Source organism: Podarcis cretensis, assembly GCF_951804945.1.
Source record: "Podarcis cretensis genome assembly, chromosome: 7".
Classification (NCBI taxonomy): domain Eukaryota; kingdom Metazoa; phylum Chordata; class Lepidosauria; order Squamata; family Lacertidae; genus Podarcis; species Podarcis cretensis.
The window spans coordinates 27,192,212-27,214,979 of NC_137176.1; the positions used below are offsets into that span (position 1 = coordinate 27,192,212).

At 43.1% G+C, this 22,768-nt stretch overlaps 1 protein-coding gene and 1 long non-coding RNA gene across 3 annotated transcripts in view; both read left to right on the forward strand.

Annotated features, from left to right (window-relative positions):
• The first annotated feature begins 739 nt into the window (after nucleotides 1-739).
• On the forward strand, nucleotides 740-14,078 carry LOC307220996. The gene is made up of 3 exons (XR_013841262.1): nucleotides 740-988; nucleotides 10,131-10,195; nucleotides 13,863-14,078. It is a non-coding gene; the product is annotated as an uncharacterized lncRNA (long non-coding RNA).
• Nucleotides 14,079-14,376: 298 nt separating this feature from the next.
• CDYL (chromodomain Y like) overlaps nucleotides 14,377-22,768 on the forward strand; it is a 401,628-nt gene continuing 393,236 nt past the window's right edge. Inside the window, exon 1 of one of the 2 annotated variants that reach the window (XM_079985015.1) lies at nucleotides 14,377-14,401. The gene's annotated coding sequence lies outside the window, so the exon portion shown is untranslated. Of the gene's footprint in view, nucleotides 14,405-22,768 lie in introns of both variants that reach the window. The other variant, XM_079985016.1, reaches the window with a different exon arrangement.

A 22,768-nucleotide genomic window follows, 5' to 3' on the forward strand; every position in this document is an offset into this window, starting at 1 on the left:
CGAGCAACGGGAGCTCACCCTGTTGTGGGGATTCGAACTGCCAACCTTCTGATTGACAAGCCCAAGAGTCTCAGTGGTTTAGACCACAGCACCACCCACGTATAATATCAAAGCAAACTTCTTTACTTGCAGTTAATGCACCAGGGTAACACTTTGGGGTATGTGTAATAACACAAGGGACTTGCAATTAGAAATGGGAGAGAAATTCAATTCACTTCTCATTTGCACTTGAATTTACCTAATTCGCACATTCCAAAATTGCCAAAACACACAGCAAGAGTTCAAAATTTGCACTTCTCTGAATTTTGCGGTGCAGTTCGCCAGCCAAGTAGCGTTCACATAACTGCATATACTAGGGCAAAGTGTGCATTAAAATGCACGTATTTGTGAAAAATAGCAAACACAAATTCATCATATGAGGGAGACTTGTTTTGGGGAAATATGTATATTAGGCAAAATCGCATGCAAAAATGTGTATATCGGGAGAATATGGATGAATTTTCGCAGGGTCTTTTAAAAAATGAAAACTGACATGGAAATATAGAGAACTGAATTTAAGAATGGGGGGAAATGAGAAATTAGACATCCCTCCTTGCAACCAACCTGTGTGGATAGTGTCATAATATGGTTTAGTCACATGGTGGCGCTAGGCTTAGCAGGAGTCAGGAGTTTGTTTGGCTGTTCTTACTTGAAAGAGTCAATAAAGTTCTTGCATAGGTTCCTGACTGGTGTGCTTCTTTAGTCTTCCAAGGAACCGCCATTTGAGAATGGAAGGAAGACACTTCTGTAACATTCTGATGCAGAACTCTCTCTTGTTTTTCCAGCTTACCTCAACCTATTTACAGCTGATGTCAACACATGCACGGGATATGGTTCTCTGCCACAGCCAGAAGCATAGGAGGAAATTAAACATCAAAGATTCCACTTCAAAGCTTCACAAGTTGGGTGGATCAGTTCTTCCTTGGCAGGTTTGACATGAGCTCTGAGGGTAAGTTTACGAAATCACCTCCAGGAATAAAGCTTTCCAATTGTTTTGACTTGCAAACAAAACCTGTTCTAAAAAGCAGGCTTCTTCAGTAGAAGGCCTTAAAGTGAAAAAGATGGGATCTGGATTCATGCGACAGAAGTGTGTATACTTGTCACATGGAAGCAGTTTATTGCCTACTGAAGGGCCACCTTTCCCCATATAAACCACTCTGGATTCTGCATGCGTCATCTGAGACCCTTTTGTGTGTGCCTCCTCCATATGAGGTGCAGAGGATGGCAACATGAGAATGGATGTTTTCTGTAGCTCCCCATATGGGGCATGCTCTCCCCTGGAACCCGGGTTTGCCTGGCAACTTCCTTATATATCTTTAGGCACCAGGCAAAAATGTTCCTCTTCAACCAGGCCTTTGGCTAATTAATATTCTACAGCCTTTTAAATGTGTCTGTGGGACAGGTGTGTGTGTTGTTTTGCTGTTTTGCTTTACTTATTGTCATGTTTTTATCCTGTATTTTACTCTGTAAATCTTATGATTACCCTGAGATCTTATGATGAAGGCTGGTATATAAATCTAATTAACAACAACGACAATACTTCCTCCCTGTCTCCAACTATTGATCTAAACCTGTTCACAGAGCCTCCACATCTGCACTGCCGCTGATACAAAATATATTTTTAGTTGTGGGCATCATTTTGACTGTATCATTTTGTGTTTGTTAAGATTGTGACAATTTTAGTACATATACACTTTGACAAAGCTCTGTGGAGTACTGTATTCTGAGAGGATACAGTGGTACCTCAGGTTAAGAACTTAATTCGTTCTGGAGGTCCGTTCTTAACCTGAAACTGTTCTTAACCTGAGGTAGCACTTTAGCTAATGGGGCCTCCTGCTGCCACCGCACGATTTCTGTTCTCATCCTGAGGTAAAGTTCTTAACCCGAGGTACTATTTCTGGGTTAGCAGAGTCTGTAACCTGAAGCGTCTGTAACCTAAAGCATCTGTAACCTGAAGCATCTGTAACCTAAAGCGTCTGTAACCTGAAGCATCTGTAACTTGAGGTACCACTGTATTCTGTATGCAGTTGTTTTATCTTTGTTTTAAATAATTTAAACACACACAATGTACATGCATAGGTTCTATCTTCACTGGAATGCAGAATTCAGATCATGCAGAGGAACCTAATGTGTGCATAGCTTTTTATGGAGAAACATAGGAAGATGACTTATGATCCCAGGTCAGGTTACTTGGTAGCTGCCCCTTGGGGTATATGTGTGCTTTCTGAGTGCAAAGATATTCACAATCACCCACCCTGGGAAGCATAAAATCTGAAATGGTTACCACCTGACCACTTGATTTTGCTGATTGTATAAACTACTCCTAAGCTCCTATTTTTTCACATTCTGCCTGCACAGTGCAGTCTCATAGGTACGGCAGCAATCAAGTGGGCTCTTTGGCTGTGTACGTTAAACACAAGGGCAACTTTTGAGCAAGAAACGAGAAAAGAAACAAGCCTGCTTCTGTAGTCAATCTATGTAAACAACTCATGGGGAATAAAGATAGAACTGAAAGTAGATCTTTGTTCCATTGAGAATGTCTACAGCTGTGCATTCCAAGCCAGGGCTGCTCTCGGTACTCATAGTTAGCTCATCGCACAAATTAAAGCACCACTGCTTATTTGCCCTGTGGTGCTATGGCGACACCATCTGTTGAGCCACAGAAATGGCCTGAAGTGTCCTGTGTGCTTTTGATTGCGTGGCAAAAATGGGATTTGTGAATTTTGCGGAGGATGGGGGAGAGATGGTACACAATGCACTCCACTGGGACTAATTAATAAATGCAATTAACATACATATTTTTTTGGAATGTAATTAACAAAGGAGGGGATGCCTGGAAAGCCTCAGAACTGTAGGGAATGGAATGGAAATGGGAAGGTTAGTTCTTTTTCTCCCTGCTAAGGTGCTCAGAAGTACTGGTGGACAACGAAAGAGGTTTAAAGACACTCTCAAGGCAAATCTTTAAAAATGCAGTATAAGCACAGATACAGTGGTACCTCAGGTTACATACGCTTCAGGTTACAGACGCTTCAGGTTACAAACTCCGCTAATGCAGAAATAGTACCTCGGGTTAAGAACTTTGCTTCAGGATGAGAACAGAAATCGTGCTCCGGCGGTGCGGCAGCAGCAGGATGTCCCATTAGCTAAAGAGGTGCTTCAGGTTAAGAACAGTTTCAGGTTAAGAACAGACCTCCAGAACAAATTAAGTACTTAACCCGAGGTACTACTGTAATTGGGAAACACTGGCCTGTGAGCGCTCCAATTGGAGAATAGCCTTTACCAAAGATGCCATGGACTTTAAAGGAACACAAACTCAGGACAAAAGGGAGAAATGAGCTAAGAGGAAGGCACATTTGGCAGATCCTCACCGTGATCAACTCCCACCCGGAAACCTATGTCCCCACTGAGGAAGGATGTGTGGATCCGGAATTGGCCTCCACATTCACTTATGGACACACCATAATCTTACTTGGCTATGAGTGATAGAAGAAGAAGAAGAAGAAGAAGAAGAAGAAGAAGAAGAAGAAGAAGAAGAAGAAGAAGAAGAAGAAGAAGAAGCTCAGAAATATCTTCATTCTAAAGGGACTATTTGTAATTCAAGCCTCCATGGGCACCAATGGGAGCTTCCCTAGAAATGCAAATAGCAATGATGGAGAGAGCCTGGGAGACAAAGCATGAAACATCCTGTTCTCTCACACATACCTCAGTCCCTAGGCTGCTTTGACTTCTTCACGTCTGCTGCTTACGTAACAAACAAACAAAATGCACACATGTTTTAGCCTTGCATCTAGCTTGGCCCTTAAGGCAAAGTCACACAAGATTTGGCTGCTTGGAGGCCAGCCTGTGCTAAGCAGTTGATGTGCATCGGCTGCCACCTGTAGGATTGAACTTTTGAGCATGGGGTGGAGATTCTAGAGAAATCACACTTTCCCACATGTGCTGAAAGTGAATTGTTTGGGGCCTGCACACCACAGCGTCCCTAAATTGATGGCAATACAAGATGCAGGCTTCCCAATTTCCCTGTGGCTACATTGTTTCTGGTGGCCACATAGCTGGACTTTTTGTGTGAAATGGGAAGTGACAATAAAGCAATAAGTGCACATGGTGATCTTGTGGGTGAGCGTTGCAGCTGTGAAGTGCAGGTTTAAACTATAAATGGACTAAGTGCATACTTAAACTGAATGTCATAACATGTATGTACCTTACATATATTTATTTATGGAAGATGTAAATATAACCAAGTTTTAATGTGCTTGGAGCAATTGGCATTGTGCTAACTCAGCTCAAGACAGTAACAATCTCTCTTCCAAACCTCTCTCTACCACATTTACAGCCAAATTCTAAACCAGAACAACAAAAAGCCTCAAACACACTTGGAATATTAAAGCTGTTCTAGTTGGCAGAGAGGGTTGGCAGGTCAGAAGAATACCAGAACCAGAGATTTCAGGGTCCAAACCTGAGACCCGGTAGGGAGACTGGTGAGAAGGATGGGCACTCATTGCCATATAACCTTCCCACAAACAAATCTGAAGAAATGCTCAATAAAGGTTTGTAAGGTTTGTTCAAGGAAATCAGGATGCAAGCTCAATAAAATAGGTGGTTGGTGGAGCAATTGTTCCCAGATCTGACTTGTTAATTCCTGCTTTTGGGGAGACTCTGTTTGGCACTCTTATTTTGAATCAATAAGGGTGAGGCAGGAATTCAAAACTCAACTGCATTCTTAACAACACCTGAACTGTTTTTCATCACACCCCAGATGGAAATCTCACTCGGTATAGGGTTATTTTCCAGACAATGGTTCTGTTATCTTTGGTCATCGCCTTCCACAGAATGAGTTCCTTATCTTGCCAGGTCAGATTTCTGTTTCCTTTGTTGTTGTTTAGTCGTTTAGTCGTGTCCGACTCTTCGTGACCCCATGGACCAGAGAACGCCAGGCACTCCTGTCCTATGCCTGTTGTCTTTGTCCATGGAGTTTTCTTGGCAGGGATACTGGAGTGGCTTGCCGGTTCCTCCTCCAGGTGGATCACGTTTGGTCAAAACTCTCCACTATGACCTGTTCATCTTGGGTGCCCTGCTCGGCATAGTTCATAGCTTCTCTGAGTTCTTCAAGCCCCTTCGCCACGGCAAGGCAGTGATCCATGAAGGGGCAGTGATCCTAGATTACTGCAAAAGGAAGTGGCTGTTTCTCTCTGAGGAATTCTCTCACAAAGTGAGCTTCACCTCCCAGTAGTGACCTGGGGCTGTTGAGGGACCTTTGTAAGGCACAGGAAAAGGAGTTGGCATTTATAACACACAGCTGGGAAGTTTCCAGCAGAAGGGAGGTTAAAAGGGGCTATGCTATGAGCCAGCTGCATGTTTGTACACTATGAAATCATTGCTGTACTAAATGGTATGTTGCTGGATCGAACACAGTGGAACCACGCTGTGATTTCAAGGAACGATTCATGAACATTGTTTGTCTTTGGAAGTACCAGTACTTAACATGATGGCATGCTACCAATACATCCCATCCTCTATATAGCATTATACCATCTCAGTATATGATGGGAGTTTTGCAGGAAATGCCGCTCGTGTGGCCATTGATAATACTTCCAATGCAGTCCAGGGGCCATAAATCTTGTCATTTTGGCTTCATTTTATCCCTTGCTTAATGTACCTTCTTTAAAAGTCCTTTTGCATTCAATATGTTGATTTGTGAATATCTCATTCAATCATCCCTCTAATTATACCACAGCCGTTTCCACAACGACATCAGTTCTTGTTTCACGTCTCATTTATGAGACAGGTGAAGCTTGGTGTCTGACCTTCACTAGTGTCTACCCACATTATATGAGCTTGATGTAAGCTATTAAAGATAAGATACCATTGCCTTTTGTGAAATCACATATGCTATCAACAAATGTGACTTACTGAAAGATCAGTAAATGTCTTACTTAACTGCTTGGTAATAAGCTTGGAAAGATAAATGAGGGGGTGGAGATCACTCACTTTCAGAATCTGGAGCTCGGCTGAGTCATTTTGATCCCTCAATTTTCTTCTTTTTACATGTCATGGACTGGCTGGATGCAGAGGAGTGATAGAAAGCAGGATGTCTCCCCCTCTTGCCGTGACCAGCTGGTGTCCCAGACCAGGAAAGGTATGAAGAGGGAGGAGCAACGGCAGGCATGGCGATAGAGTCTCAGATTGCTTGGGAAGCACCAGGAGGAGGAGGAGATTTAGGCAACTGTGGGAAGGTGGGGGCCTTAGGTTCTCACAACTGCCTCATAGGGGCAAGATCTACTGGGGCAAGTTGCTCACTAGGCCTGTCCTCCTGAGCAGACCTGACCTTGTTTCCTTGAATAAAAAGTTAACTTCACTGATACCGTGTGATTTATTGCTGACCTGCTCCTGACAATAGGGGGCTGTTATATAGTGCACGGGGCACAGGTGGTGCTGTGGGTTAAACCACAGAGCCTAGGACTTGCCGATCAGAAGATTGGCGGTTCAAATCCCCGCAACGGGGTGAGCTCCCGTTGCTCGGTCCCTGCTCCTACCAACCTAGCAGTTCGAAAACACGTCAAAGTTCAAGTAGATAAATAGGTACCGCTCCAGCGGGAAGGTAAACGGCGTTTCCATGCGCTGCTCTGGTTCGCCAGAAGCAGCTTAGTCATGCTGGCCACATGACCCAGAAGCTGTACGCCGGCTCCCTCGGCCAATAAAGCGAGATGAGCGCCACAACCCCAGAGTCGGTCACGACTGGACCTAATGGTCAGGGGTCCCTTTACCTTTACCTTTATATAGTACACAGAGCTCTGTCCCTAGAAACAACCAGATCCCAAACATGGGACTGAGGTCACCTGTATTCCTCACTTCTCTTGTCCTACAACAACTTGATAGGAAATGACAAGACAAGATTCTGTTCTCATTTACAATTCCAGTCTTCAGTCTTGTCATCCAGACTTAGTTGCACAGATGCCAATATTTGACTAGATGCAAAAATATGTGTACACCAAATACACTGTGGTTTGTTGTGCAGAAGAGAGACTATAAAAACAAAGAACGCTTATGATGATGTAAAGCTACTGTATACCTAATTAATTAGAAATCCTACGGCTGGCGTATCAAATTAACGGAAGCAGCAAGACAGAACATGCTTCATAATAATGCATGCTATTCCATTTATTACCAGCATTTCTGCAGTAATAAGTAGGCAATCATTCATCATGTCATTTCCCATTAGGGCCAGGCATGTACGTGCTAAGAACATCCAGGTCATGTTTATGCCAGTTTAACATGAAATGGAACAAAATGCATCACTCATATAATTGTCTAATAACTTAAGACTTTTGTTGTGAACTGTTACACAGCTAGGCTCCTGAAAAAACATCAAATTCAACTGGATTTACATTGTACAAATATGTGCAGGATCACAGTCTCTGTGTCCAGTTTCAAGAGCACCACATTCACTACACAAATAAGAAACAGTATTGCTCTTAAACGTATTTTCTTCTAAGTGCTTTCAGCCTGAAGCCCAGATTTTAGGTATAAAAGTTCTGTAAAAGAACTACAGTCAATTATTGGTTGTCGAACGTAATCAGTTCCAGAATCCCGTTCAGTTTCTGAAATGTTCGACAACCAAGGTGCTGCTTCCGATGGCCCCAGGAATCTCCCTCACCCTGCCGCCACCGCCATCTTGAGGACTTGTGGTTGGAGTGGTTCCTAATCCTCAGTAACCTCATGGTTGAAACCTCCATGGACCCATTGAAATCACATTTAGCAGCTGAATAACTAAAGCATGTATGTGTCTTGTCTCATTTATACTACCATGGAACAAAGGAAGCCTCATATTCTTACATTCTTTTGAATTCCAAACAATCCAATCTTCTAATAATAAACATAGATTTCTGTCTCTCTCACTATATTGCCTCTGGATTTCAACCTACATTTAAATATTTGATGCTACACGCGACTGGTAACTGGGTTTTGTTTTCGTTTTTTTCATGTCAGGCAGAAGTGCAAATATTAATTACTGAGGTTTAATTTCATGCCTGCTTGGAACAGTGGCAACACTAACTATCAGTTTTGTGTTGTTTTGTTATATATTATCAAAGGAACTGGCTGAGAATGAATCATAGAATCATAGAATTGTAGAGTTTGGAAGAGACCCCAGGGGTTTTCTAAGCCAACCCTCTGCAATGCAGAAATCTCGACTAAATTGTCCATGACAGATGACCATCCAACCTCTGCTTAAAAACCTCCACGGAAGGTTCACAAGCTCCTGTGGGAATCCATTTCACCATCAAACAGCTCTTACTGTCAGAAAGTTCTTCCTTATGTTTAGTTGGAATCTCCTTTCTTCCATGTGATGGCCCTAAAAATATTTGAAGATAGCTATCATATCTCCTCTCAGTCTCCTCTTTACCAAGCTAAACATACCCAACTCCCTCAGCCGTTCCTCATAAGGCTTGGTTTCCAGACCCTTGATCATTTTAGTTGCCCTCTTGGCTTCCCAACCAGGGGATCTTAGCATTTCAACAACAACGACAAATCTGCTATGTAAAATGTAAAACAGGTTTGCAGTGTGTGAGTGATGGAAGTCGTAGTCCAAAACTTCTAAAGGGCACCAGGCTGCCGAAAGTCGCAACAGTATATTTCCTGCACCATTAATGAAGCTATCAAGAAGATGGCCAGTGAACATGTACAGATTGCCTTTCATTACCCCCCTGCTCTTAACAAATTAAGCCCCCTGTCTTTTAGCTCTGCCTTCTATTTCTACATCTCAAGTGAGATAACTGATTTGAGTAGCAAGATTGAACCATCAGCTAAAAACAGCCAAAGCTCTATACATTAGCAGTCTTCAAGATGTAAACAAAGCCTTTAATTAGCAGACACATGGGTTGTTAGGGTGCCCTCAAGAACAGCTAGATTGTCTCAGCAGCCTCTTTCCTCCCTTCTGCCTTTGCTCTCAGCTTAGGGCTACTCTTCTGGCTGGCTGGTTCCTTTTCATAGGCTTGAAATAATGGTTTGAAGTAAAAATGGAATGAGCAGAGATGTTCTGAGCAGAAAGGGGGGGGAGTGAAGCTTTACTGCATGCAGAAATAAATGGCAGCTCCATGCTTCCTTACTTGGTACTGAGTCCCATGGAATCCCACAATGCATAGCATTGCATTGGGCTTAACCATGAAGCTTGGCAGGTAATCTTCTGCAGTCACTCACACTTTACCTCACAGAGATGTTGTTTTAAGGGTAAAACATATAAAAGCAACCCCTTTGGATTCTGGGTTGTCACTTTTCTTTGTGGGGTTGCAAGTAACGGTATATCCTCACAGGCACAAAGCTTTGTTTGTTTCCTTCGATGAATGCTGAGCTGTGGTGGAACTGTGACATCAGCACAATACCAGTGGCTGTAAGCCCCAATTCAAGTGTTAAGGAGGCCGAAGACTAAGAAACTGTACAGCTCATCTTCCTCTCCACACCAAAGTGAAAAATAAAAGCCTCTCCCCGTTGAAATAGAGGCTACAGTGGTACCTCGGGTTACATACGCTTCAGGTTACATACGCTTCAGGTTACAGACTCAACTAACCCAGAAATATTACCTCAGGTTAAGAACTTTGCTTCAGGATGAGAACAGAAATCATGCTCCAGTGGCGCGGCGGCAGCGGGAGGCCTCATTAGCTAAAGTGGTCCTTCAGGTTAAGAACAGTTTCAGGTTAAGAACAGACCTCCAGAACGAACGAAGTTCTTAACTGCCACCTCAGCAGACTTTTTCTTGCCCCCTCCTGCCCCACCCCCACCAACTACTTTCCAATCCAGCTGCGGTGAGCGGGTGGGGAGCAGCCTGGGAATTTGGTTTGGCTTTACGTTAGACTGCCTGAACATTATATATGGGCTTGATTTGTATGCATTAGATAGCTCTATAGAAACTGTACTTTGACATAATGTTTTCCAGATGACTCACCGTCTCATTTTTTGAAGGGCTGTGTAGCTTAGCATTTCTGTCCAGCTCGGATTAAATCCAGAGCTTCCTTGAAGTTCTTCTCTTCAACTATGTTCTCTGTACATTCTCTGTACATTTGCAACAAAACAATAACGTGATGTGCTTTCAAATGCAGCCTGTGATAAACTATGCAAATGCTTCTCCAGATGGCAGGAAGAGGAAAGCATGAATGAAGCTACAGTGAAAACCCTCAAAGATATTCCCACACCACTCCCTCTGCCCCACCTCAAAATTGTCAACTTGTGTTTTAGTTCTTCTTTATTCATATCAAGCAAAAACCAAAAAAGGCACCCATAAACATTAACAAATTGAACATGGTACATAACTGAGGTCTCTAGAACAATAGACACAATTGCTCCTTCTTCTGCTAGTTCTACAAGCAACATGCCAATAAATGAGAAACCCTCTGCCAGTCATTGACAAACAAGAATATTTGTCAAAGAGATAGGAATGAAAACGATGTTACTGAAACAGTTCATATCAAAATGCCTCCCAATTTGTCACAATTTTATCAGGCATAGGCAAACTTGGCCCTCCAGATGTTTTGGGGACTACAACTCCCATCAACCCTAGCTAACAGGACCAGTGGTTGGGGATGATGGGAGTTGTAGTCCCAAAACATCTGGAGAGTCGAGTTTGCCTATGCCTGGTCGTAGAGGGCTGCTTAGTGAAGGCTTCTCAAAGATGTATAATTTAAAAAGGAGTCCCAAATCATATAAAATGAATCTGGGGTCTCCAGACCCTCACATAGTTTCAGTTGGTGTGTTATCTTCCCTAATATGGCAATATTCCAGAGGGACTGATATCATACTCAAGTGTCAAGTTCTGCACACTTTTCCAGTGATGTGGCGAGGCAGACTATTGAGCTGTTTAGCAAGATACCCATGTTGTCCTCCTCATCAAAGATGTTCAAAAACATTGATTGTGGCCTCAATAACGCATTTTCTTTCAGCATATTTCATACTTCCTGGTGTAAATTTGTCCAGAAATCAGCAATGAGGTTGCACTCCCACCAGAGGTGGATGTAAGTGGCTCTTCTGCACCTACAGCCCCTCCAGCATGTTAGGCCAACCTTCTCAAACATGCTCTATGACTGTACAGGCATACAATAACATCTGTGCATGCTATTCAAGGAATTATCCTTGGTATATGCTGAAAATGATCTAAATGCTCTCGAGTTCCAGATGCTTCTTCTGTGATTTGCTTGTATATCTAATCCAGCGGTAGGCAACCTAAGGCCCGGGGGCCGGATGTGGCCCAATCGCCTTCACAATCTGACCCGCAAACGGTCTGGGAATCAGCATGTTTTTACATGAGTAGAATTTGTCCTATTATTTAAAATGCATCTCTGGGTTATTTGTGGGGCACAGGAATTCGTTCTTCTTCTTTTTTTTTCAAAATATAGTCCGGCCCACCAGATGGTCTGAGGGATGGTGGACCGGCCCACAGCTGAAAAAGGTTGCTGACCCCTGTTCTAATCTAATACTTCCTACTTCCCAAATTGCTATAAGAATAGTTGCAGGGTCTAGGGATACATCAATTAAAATTGTATAAATTTCAACTTAGCATCCCCTCTCCTCGCAGCTGATGGAATCTGTGGGTGGGGGTCCCTAAACCTTACGATGAATCAGTAGGTTTCAGGTGGCCCCCTTTCTGCTCCTTTGTGGCTCTCTGTTTGTTGCACAACAGAAGATCCTGGCAGAAGTGGTGTTTTTGTTCTCTCTTTTAAGGGAGTACATACTGCAATGAACTCTCACTCTCTTTCACTCACTCTCTCTCTCTCTCTCTCTCACACACACACACACACACACACACACTCATAATATTGACACTTTTGGAGCAGAACAAGGCTAAACGTTCCAGGGACATTCCAAGTTATTGCTGAAAATTCCAGGTTTACTGCTCAGATAGTCAGTGTGTCCCTCCCAATAGCTCCCAGTTGGAAATGCAGGCCAGCATTGAAGCTCTTCTAAAGCGGTATTCCAGAGGGGAAGGAAAGTGTAAATGACTGATGCTGCTAGCCTAGGAAACGAGGGGAACGGGGCTTATTAATGCTGTTTTATGATAGCAACAAACCTCTTGCTCCAAAGCAGTTCCAGTACTGGTCAAATCCACATTGAAAGCACTCTCACAACACTTTAACTGTCGTGGCTTTCCCCAAAGAACCGTGGGAGCTGTAGTTTTTTAAGAGTGCTGGGACCTCAGTGAGGGGTCTCCCAACAGCTCTGAGCACCTTCAACAAGCTACAATTCCCAAGATTCTTGGAAGGGGGAAGTCACGGCTGTTAAAATGTTATGAAAGTGCTTTAAATTTCATTCAACAAGTCCTTCTTCTTAAACCTTGAATAATAATAATAATAATAATAATTATTATTATTATTATTATTATGCCCCCTATCTAACTGGGTTACGCCAGCCACTCTGAGCGGCTTCCAACAAATTAAAGCATCAAACGCAGGAAAACATCAAACATTAAAAACTTCCCAATTACAGTGGTACCTCAGGTTAAGTACTTAATTTGTTCCGGAGGTCCGTACTTAACCTGAAACTGTTCTTAACCTGAAGACTACTTTAGCTAATGGGGCCTCCTGCTGCTGCCGCCAGAGCACGATTTCTGTTCTCATCCTGAAGCAAAGTTCTTAACCCGAGATATTATTTCTGGGTTAGCGGAGTCTGTAACCTGAAGTGTACGTAACCTGAAGTGTATGTAACCCGAGGTACCACTGTATTGCCAAAATTGCTTCTTAGCAGTTTACAGGAATAAAACCAATTGCAACACACACACACAAACAATTCCATCGAAATATCACAACATCCATAATTAAAATGTGCACTAATGCAAGCTCATTAAGATGGAACAACAATTAAAACACCAATTAAAAGCACAGGAGCCCTGTTCTCTTTTGCATCTGGCAACCCCCAACATCATTCCAATGGTTTTTATTAGGGTAGGGCTTTAGGGGTGAACTCCAGAACCCCGAAATAAGTAAGGAGGAAAGGAAGTGAGCAGGCCTGGCTGACCACATTTTGACTACATGAAGTAATATACATTACCATCTGAAGTGGGGGGTGGGAGGTGGTCGTGTCATCATAAAACTATTAAGCCCAGAATCTAAGATTACTGCATTTCACCTCTGCCTCCCTCCCCATCTCCCACCCCAAGTTGTTCTTGGGGGTGCACTGCTAATCTGATTTCTGTCTGGCGCTAAATCATGCTGAATTGTTGGACTTTTCAAAACTATGGTTGATATAGCAGAGCTTATTAACAGGAAGCCCAGAGGAAGAATGACGAAACGACTGCATGTCAGGGCTTGGACTATTTTTCAGCAACAGATTCTCAAAAATGACTGGTTCTGGTTTTGGTTATTAGTCCCTCTGAGTAGAAACCATTACAAATGCCTTGAAGTCTGTCAAAATAAAAGCCCTTCTTGGGTGAGAGGGTGGGGAACATTTTTGATGCAGAAGTACTTTTTAAAAGCCTCTTACTATGGTTTTCTGAGTCTCTTCCATTCATCCTCTCAGTTTTTCTAAGTTAAGATTTCTGCACAATCACAAACTGAGGATGTCATGCAGCTTCCCCTCACATTTTTCTTCCTGGTTTTCCTGAGGGCTACTTTCAGTTTCCAGATGAATGGTTACTTTGCCTCCTTTTCTAACTAATGGCTTTTTAAATAAAAGCTCTAAGAGATCCACTTTGGCTCTTAGTGTTGCGGTGCTCAAAACTAGCCTCCCCTTGCCTTGTACCTCAATCACTATCATTTGTTTGTCTGTGTTGGAAATCGTTCAGCTTCTCACATACTTTTGCAATGCTTTGCATTTGTTTACATGCTTATTTATTTGTTTGACAGGAAGGGTGCTTCCAGATAGTTGCCATTTTTGAGGGGATGCCAGTCATGTACCAGAAAATTCAGGTTGCACAGGTAGAGTCTTGCACAACAAATCCTCTTCCCTAAAGGAGCAGACTTTTTGCAAGAAGGAAAGTGACAGGAAAATGCACTCGAAAGTGTGGGATAGCACTTGCTTTGCCACGGAAAAGAAACTTGGAGAATGATCAGGAACATACCAGAGAGGAAATCCTATTGAACTCAGTGGGACTTTGTTCTGAGTAAAAATGCTTGGGATTACAGTATAAGGCTGCAGAGTCTTTACCCAGTTACCTGGAAGTGAGCTCCATTGAATACAGTGGGAATTACTTCTGAGTAGACAGTGAAAGGCTCCATTTACAATAAAGGAATCAACACTCTGCTTGTTTCCTTTAAAAACTGCTGGCTGCTGAAGCATTGCAATTAAAGAATTTAGTCTTTGGTGATATTTTCCTTCAAAATTATAGGATGAGAAGAAGAGGAGGAGGAGGAGGAGGAGGAGGAGGAGGAGGAAGAAGAAGAAGAAGAAGAAGAAGAAGAAGAAGAAGAAGAAGAAGAAGAAAGGAGGAGGAGTTTAGATTTGATATCCCGCTTTATCACTACCCTAAGGAGTCTCAAAGCAGCTAACAATCACCTTTTCCCTTCCTCCCCCCCAACAAACACTCTGTGAGGTGAGTGGGGCTGAGAGACTTCAAAGTGTGACTAGCCCAAGGTCACCCAGCAGCTGCATGTGGAGGAGCAGGGAAGCGAACCCGGTTCACCAGGTTACGAGTCTACCTCTCTTAACCACTACACCACACTGGATGGGGTTTGTATGCCAGCTTCACCATTTCCTTCATTTGGTGCAGGAATTTTATTTTCACTGTGAACAGAACTCGGTTTTTGCACCTACACACAAACACACCACTTTTAATTGTTTTCTGAAATGTGGAGGGGAGGAAAAAGGAAAACGGAGACATTCCAGGATCAAATAAAAAACTGGGATGGCTTCTGTCATTGCAGGACTGTTCCTGGAAAATAGGGACACTTGGAAGGTATGCGATTTTTCTGTATGTTAAAAAAAAAATCAGCAAAAATAATCAAAATTGAATAAAAAATTAAACTTCCACAGTAAACCTTTCGAGTGTGAACTAACTGTAGCCTCGTTGCCTCACTCGGGAGCAGGAGAGTGGCTGGCGATATTGTAGGATGCCATTTGCAATCCAGCCCAGAAGCAGTGCCCATTCTCTTTTTCTTATTATTCATGTTATAGTGATAGATCTAGGCCTGTTCAGAGGTGAGTGCGCATCATCTAGTCCCCCAAGCGATTGCATGTCATCTCATTCCCACGAAGATAGCCCTTTGGAAAGAGAAGGGAGCTGTCTCCAGTGCCTCTCTATCCCTTCCTGCCACCATTATTTTGAAGAAAGAGAAACAACAGGAGAGATGGAAGCGACAAAGTTTCCTCCCCACTGCAGCAGTGAGTCTGGAGAAGCTTGATTTACAGAGACAGCCTTTGTCAGTTGCATCAGACTTTTGAGGACTCGCTGGGGAGAGGAGGGTGTGTTTGCATGTGTGAAACAGACAGAAGATCAAACACCACAAAAAGTGCCTAGATTCAGACATTGCTGCCTCTGGCAGCACAACTTGGGACCAGGTTACCTAAGGGATCGCCTCGCTCCATATATCCCAGAGCAAGGTGAGGCTCTGCTAAGATTTCTGTTGGTTTAGAGAGTGGGCTTTTGGTGCTGCAGCTCCAGCCTTCTGGAATGAGTTACCAAATGAAATTAGAGACATGCTAAGCTAAGCTTCCTTGGCTTTAGAATTCAGCGATCTACCTGACCAAACAATGGTCAGCTATAATGTCACAATACAGTGGTACCTCGGTTTTGGAATGTAATCCGTTCTGGAAGACCGTTCGAGTTCTGAAACCCAAAAATTCAAAACGGAAGCCTCAATATGGAAGCCTCAATATGGAAAACTCAATACAGAAGCCACGTGGCATGTTTGACTTCCGAAATGTGTTCAAAAACCGAAGCATTTACTTCCAGTTTTTCGGCGTTCAAAAACCAAAACGTTCATCAATGGAGACATTCGAAAACTGAGGTACCACTGTATATTCTAAATAAGGATTGTTGTAGAAAATACTGTTGTGAAAGAATACTGTTGTGTAGCATGATTGGTCATGTTCTATCTAATAAAGGCTAAACAGAATGAGCTCCTTCTAAAGGTATGGCAACTGAATTTCTATTAGCAGCCTCAAAAAGTAGTATTGCAATATTTTTTTTACTTTTTTAAGAAAAAGCTTTTTCCTTATTTTTGAAGCTTACCATTGGTTAGCTTCACCAGTGTCCCACAAAAATGTTGCTTGTCCAGTTGCGGGATTTATAGTCATCCTGAGTATCTCTGGATTGTTGTCTGCCAGAGAAAACAATTTATTGGCAAATTCATTCCGCTTCAATAAGAAGACTTCACAAAATATTTCTCTCTCTCTCTTCCCTAGTGTGGCTGTCCGTTCTTTCTATTTTTTAAGGTGTGCTTTGGTCAAGATGTCCAACTCTTTTTATTTAAAGAAATGAATTCAATAATTCATTCTGAGGCTTTTCTGTAAAAGTGGTGGCTGAGAGTTGTGAGGAGGGAATTAAATTTAATGCCCGCTATTTCCTCTGCCTTTGCTGGGAGGAGGAATGAGCAGCAACGAAGAACTTCACTCTTTTTGCTGGCACTGGGAAACAAGTGAGGACCTGCTAGTCTAGGTTACCTGAGCACCTCTTGAAAGGTGACACACGTGATGAGTTGGAGGATGGATGGCGGCTAACAGGTTGAGGTTGAATCCTGACAAGACAGAAGTACTGTTTTGGGGGGACAAGGGATGGATTCCCTGGTCCAGAATGGGGTAACTGTGCCTCTGAAGGACCAGGTGTGCAGCCTGGGAGTCATTCTGGACTCACACCTGTCCATGGAGATGCAGGTCAATTCTGTGTCCAGGGCAGCTGTCTATCAGCTCCATCTGGTACACAGGCTGAGACCTTACCTGCCCGTGGACTGTCTCACCAGAGTGGTGCATGCTCTGATTATCTCCCGCTTGGACTACTGCAATGCGCTCTACATGGGACTACCTTTGAAGGTGACCTGGAAACTACAACTAATCCAGAATGCGGCTGCTAGACTGGTGACTGGGAGCGGCCGCCAAGACCACATAACACCAGTCCTGAAAGACCTACATTGGCTCCCAGTACGTTTCCGAGCACAGTTCAAAGTGTTGGTGCTTACCTTGAAAGCCCTCGGCCCAGCATACCTAAAGGAGTGTCTGCACACCCATCATTCTGCCCAGACACTGAGGTCCAGTGCCAAGGGCCTTCTGGCTGTTCCCTGACTGCGAGAAGTGAAGTTACAGGGAACTAGGCAGAGGGCCTTCTCGGTAGTGGTGCCTGCCCTGTGGAACACCCTCCCATCAGATGTTAAGAAATAAACAACTATCTGAATTTTAGAAGATATCTGAAGGCAGCCCTGTTTAAGGAAGCTTTTAATATTTGATAAATTATTGAATTTTAATATTTTGATGGAAGCCGCCTGGAGTGCTGGGAAAACCCAGCCAGGTGGATGGGGTAATAATAATAACTAGTAGTAGTAGTAGTAGTGAATCAAAGAGGCGAGGAGTTCCATCACACAGGATATGACACTTGGGGAGTAGAGAGACATAACAGAGGATTCCTTTCCCTCTGTTGTGCAACGTTGCTCAGGATCTGTTGCGGCATGATGTGGTGACCACTGCAAAACATTTCCATTTGCTCAGATTATATTATGGTCTGGATCTAACAATAACAGCTAAGAACACTTCCAGAACCAGCTGTGGTCCTGCAAAGAATAGCCTTTTTCTTCTTTTCTATGTGCGTTTCCAGGAAAAGACAGTATTGTTGCTGCTTCAAGCATGCCACGCAGCACAGACTGAAATCTTTGGCATCTCACTCTGGCTTCCACTGTGAGTCTCTCTCTGCCTCAGACACTCCCTCAGCCGAAAGCCAGCTGCTTATTAACTCTTGGATCAGAGCTGAATAGCACTGCCTGTGGACATGGTCTCCCCTATCGCAAAACATTGCAAGTTCACCAAGGAGATCTGGTTCCTTTGCAAATAACAGATACTGGACTTCCTTCTCTCTGATGTGCAAAGTTTCCCTGGCTAGAATGGGGATCTTTGCATCATGCGATTCATCTGCCTGCAATCGGAAGCAGTACAATCCCAGGAGTTTTGTACCCTGTGTTTCTTCTGTGGTGTTGTTAGGGGACAGACCTTTCATACACAAAAATAAAATCACCAAATGCAACGTTCTGCTTTAGGAAGTCTTGCTGCTGTTCTTAAGAATGATGAGTTTAACCCTTATCATCTCAATGCACATTGAATTTGCATGTACAATGGGTCCTGAAGCATTTAGCACTTAATGTACAGAGCAGACTTGTTTATAAAAGTTACGTAAGTACTAATACACTTTGCATAATTGATTTTTAGCCATGAAAATACACAATTGTCTTGAAGGTATTGCTCACCCCAAGAGAAATAAGTGTATTTTTTCAGCTTGTGGAAGCAATTGCAGCGAATGTCTGTGTAGATATAAACGTGCACACATTTTTAAAAAATCAAGAGCTCTCAGAAGTCATTTAAGGAAAGAGGAACACAGATATTTATAAAGGAAAATATTGAACTTTTTTAAAATAAATAAATAAATCTGTGTTGCCCTGGTGTAAAGTATAGAATCCAAATGCTGACCCACTGTTAAAGTTTTGATATCAAAACAGGAATGTTTTAGGTCATTGAAGTTCAATGCTCTCTTTCAAACCTTTAATAAAAAATAAAAAATGACCAGAGACTCTGTAAGGTGAACTAATAAACAAAAATGAGCTCCCTCCTGCTTTGAGTAGGCAGGTTGATTAGTTTAATTTAGGGGTTTTCAACCAGTGTGCCGTGACACCCTGGGGTGCCTTGAATGATGGTCAGGGGTGCCACAAGCAACACTGGCCTGTGTCCCTCTTTCTTTCTTTCTTTCTTTCTTTCTTTCTTTCTCTCTCCCTCTCTCTCTCTTTCTCTCTTTCTCTCTTTCTCTTTCCTTCCCTCTCTCCTTCATCTGATGCCCTCTCACATCCCTTTCCCCTGTTTTATATAATGTGGCCTTTATAGCCAGACCCTTTGTGTGTGTGTTGGGGGGGGGGATTAAGTCCTACTCTAAGAGTTAAAAAAGAGTGCAGTTCATTGCAATTTCATAAAAGTACAATTCTTTATTTAGCAGGCATTTGGAGAAAGTGCATTCCAGTCATCTTGCCAGGGCTGGCAAAACAGTCACAATCCAAACTTGGGTGATGAAGAAAAAAAAAGTTGTCAAATGAGCCCTTATTTTAGCTGCATGTCAAATCACTAAGGCTGAGTGTAGCTTTTGGTCTGTCCTTTGCCTGTATACAAATATAGACATAATGCTAAGTTATCATGTCATCATTCAACATGGCATAGCATTCCCCCAGCCTGGTTTATATTACCTATAACATTAAGAACTGCCAGTCCACTCCTTAAACTGGAAGCCACTGAAAGACAGGCTGCCACATATCCAATGAGTCAGCAGCCGAAGGATGAGAACAAATCCATTCCTACTGTAGGCAAGAGCTCTCGCTAAGATCTGGTTGGCTCAGTATACCAACACTTATATTTGCTTACCCATCCCTGGTATCAAAGCTCTACCCAAACTCTAGACAAATGTAAAAGAAAGCAGGGACAGCATGGTCCACTCTGGCCTGCGAGCCATGACGACTAGCTTCAGAATGCCATCCACAACTTGCTGAGCTGACAGCTACCATGAATTTAAAGGACACTTAACAACTATTGGTGCAGTAAAATGATTATAGAGAAGAGATGACCCCCCCCCCAAAAAAAGTCTGCAAGACATAGGAGATGAACAAAAGGCAACACAATCTTCTTCATCTCTTGCAGCAGCCCAGAAGCTGTGGTTTCTTAAGGGCGGTGAGAATTGTTTGGAGATTCCTATTCCACTCACAGAGCTATAATTTCCAGAGTGGTTTAACAGTCAAAACCTTTTCCCATAGAACTTTGGGGATTGTCACTCTGTGAGGGGAATAAGAGTTGGAGGGTATGGTAGGATGTCCTATTTTCATCAGAGAAATGTTGGAGGGTATGGAATAGGATGTTCCTATTTATATTGAAGAAATGTTGGAGAGTATGGAATATGATGTCCTTATTTTCATCAGAGAAGTGTTGGAGAAGATATCCCTATTTTCATCAGAGAAACATTGGAGGGTATGGAATAGGATGTCTCTATTTTGATCAGAGAAATTTTGGAGCGTATGGAATAGGATGTCCCTGTTTAATTGGATAAATGTTGGAGGGGACATCTCTATTTTCATTGGAGAATTGTTGGAGGGTATGGAAGAGGATGTCCTTATTTTCATCAGAGAAACGTTGGAGGGTATGGAATAGGACACCTCTTTTTTCATCGGAGAAATGTTGGAGGGTGTGTTATTCATCTTCCATGGTTTTAAGTATGATAATATTATCTTCTCCTCTTCTTGTTGATAGGTTTTGCATTTGCTGTAAAGCAGTTTGTTCGTTTTAAACATACACACACACACAAAATGTGATATAAAATGTTTAATAAATCAATCAAACAAATGGGATGAGAATGGAAAATATAGGGGTTGGTTTTATACTGAACATCCAATCCACAAGTGAATGGTGATTATTTTTAGATTTCATAAGCCACAGGAAATATATGCTTGAGAAAGGTCCACTAAGCAAATGCATCCCAATTGCGTGTGTGTGCCTGAAGTCCTGTTGCTTCAGGCTTTTCTGGATAGCTTGGCTCTTGGGAGGGCTCTGCAGATCTAATTCAACTGCAATGAAAAGCACTTTGAGCCACAATCCTCCATGTACTTACTTGGAGGTAATTCCATTGAAAGGAGGACGTAATTTCAAGAAAACATGTATAGGGTAGACCTGCAAGGGAATCTACTTCCTCACACCCCCAACCTCCCCACTTTCATTCAAGAGACATACAATTGAAGTAAGCTACGTATGTATCTACACTTAGGGACGTGGGTGGCGCTGTGGGTTGCGTGGCAGGAGAAAATAGAGACACAGGACACCAAGTATTAAGGTTAATGGGCGAATTTCAGGAATGAGAGGTACTGGCTTAGGCATTGGTCCTATCGACTAGCCGGCTCCAGCCCGATTGCATGAAGGTTAACACCATAAGGGGGAGTCCTGCTTGAAGCCCGCAACCCCACCTCCTTGCCAGGTTCAGAAGTGGCTTTAAACCACAGAGCCTAGGACTTGCCGATCAGAAGGTTGGTGGTTCGAATCCCCGTGACAGGGTGAGCTCCCATTGCTCAGTCCCTGCTCCTGCCAACCTAGCAGTTCGAAAGCACGTCAAAGTGCAAGTAGATAAATAGGTACCACTCCGGCAGGAAGGTAAACGGCGTTTCCGTGCGCTGCTCTGGTTTGCCAGAAGCAGCTTAGTCATGCTGGCCACATTACCTGGAAGCTGTACGCCGGCTCCCTCGGCCAATAAAGCGAGATGAGCGCCGCAACCCCAGAGTCAGCCACGACTGGACCTAATGGTCAGGGGACCCTTTACCTTTACCTATCTACACTTAAAAAGATAAGTTAAGCTTGCATAGGTAGAAATGTACTATTTGGTAAGTTTGCCAGGAATAGCATGTATTTCAAAGATATTGCATAATAGGCTTCCTAACCTTTCTAATCCAGTTTGTAATTTTGTGAGAGTGCTGTGGGTACCAGTCACAAAATGGCTGCCATGGGGTCATGATGCAATGCATAATGGCAGTGTATCAAATACAAATACAAATACAAATACCTTTACTGGCATCACGAGTTAAAACATTTCAAAACACTAGGATAAATTTTAAAAGGACAGGAGTGAGGCTGTTGAGGATCACAAGGTACTCGATTTTTCTGCTTCGCTGTGTCTATTCCCTAGAGCAGTGTTTCCCAACCTTGGGCCTCCAGCTGTTTTTGGACTACAATTCCCATCATCCCTTGCCACTGGTCTTGCTAGTCAGGGATGATGGGAGTTGTAGTTCAAAAACAGCTGGAGGCCCAAGGTCGGGAAACACTGCCCTAGAGGGATAATTCATTAAGAACCCTTTCAGTTAAGATGAAGATTAAAAAGGAAGCCCCTGGAGCACAGGATGACAACTTGCATTGGTAGACGCCCTTATTGGATCCTCAATTAGAGTCGACGTGTTCCCTACAGTGAAAATCCAGGCAAAGTTGTTGACCTTTCTGGGGGGGGATATCTTCCCCCCAACAACATCTGGAGGGCCGCAGATTCCCCAGCGCTAGTCAGCACTGGGTATGACTCTTATTGGTTATTGGTTTTTACCCAATACTTATTTATTGTTTAGGATGGATTGCTTTCTTCTTAGCTCCAGTTACAGATAGGTAGCCGTGTTGGTCTGCCATAGTCAAAACAAAATAAAAAAAATTCCTTCGAGTAGCACCTTAAAGACCAACTAAGTTAGTTCTTGGTATGAGCTTTCGTGTGCATGCACACGAAAGCTCATACCAAGAACTAACTTAGTTGGTCTTTAAGGTGCTACTCGAAGGAATTTTTTTTATTTTGTTTTTTCTTCTTAGCTGTTAGTATGGCCAAGGAGGAGGGGAGCTTGTTGCAGTAGGAGAGGGAGACACCTGTGCCTCTTCTGCAGCCTGCCTCCACTCTGCCTCTGAGTTGGGGCTTCTCTCTGCCACAGACTCTCCGTGCTCACTAAACCTTGTTGCCTCTTCAATTTCCGACACCTCCTCCTCCCAGTCTCCTCCCTCTTCTCTCTCTGACCACTCATCGTCATTCCACCACCACTCCCCAGGCTCTGAGTCTCCTTCCCTTGTGGGC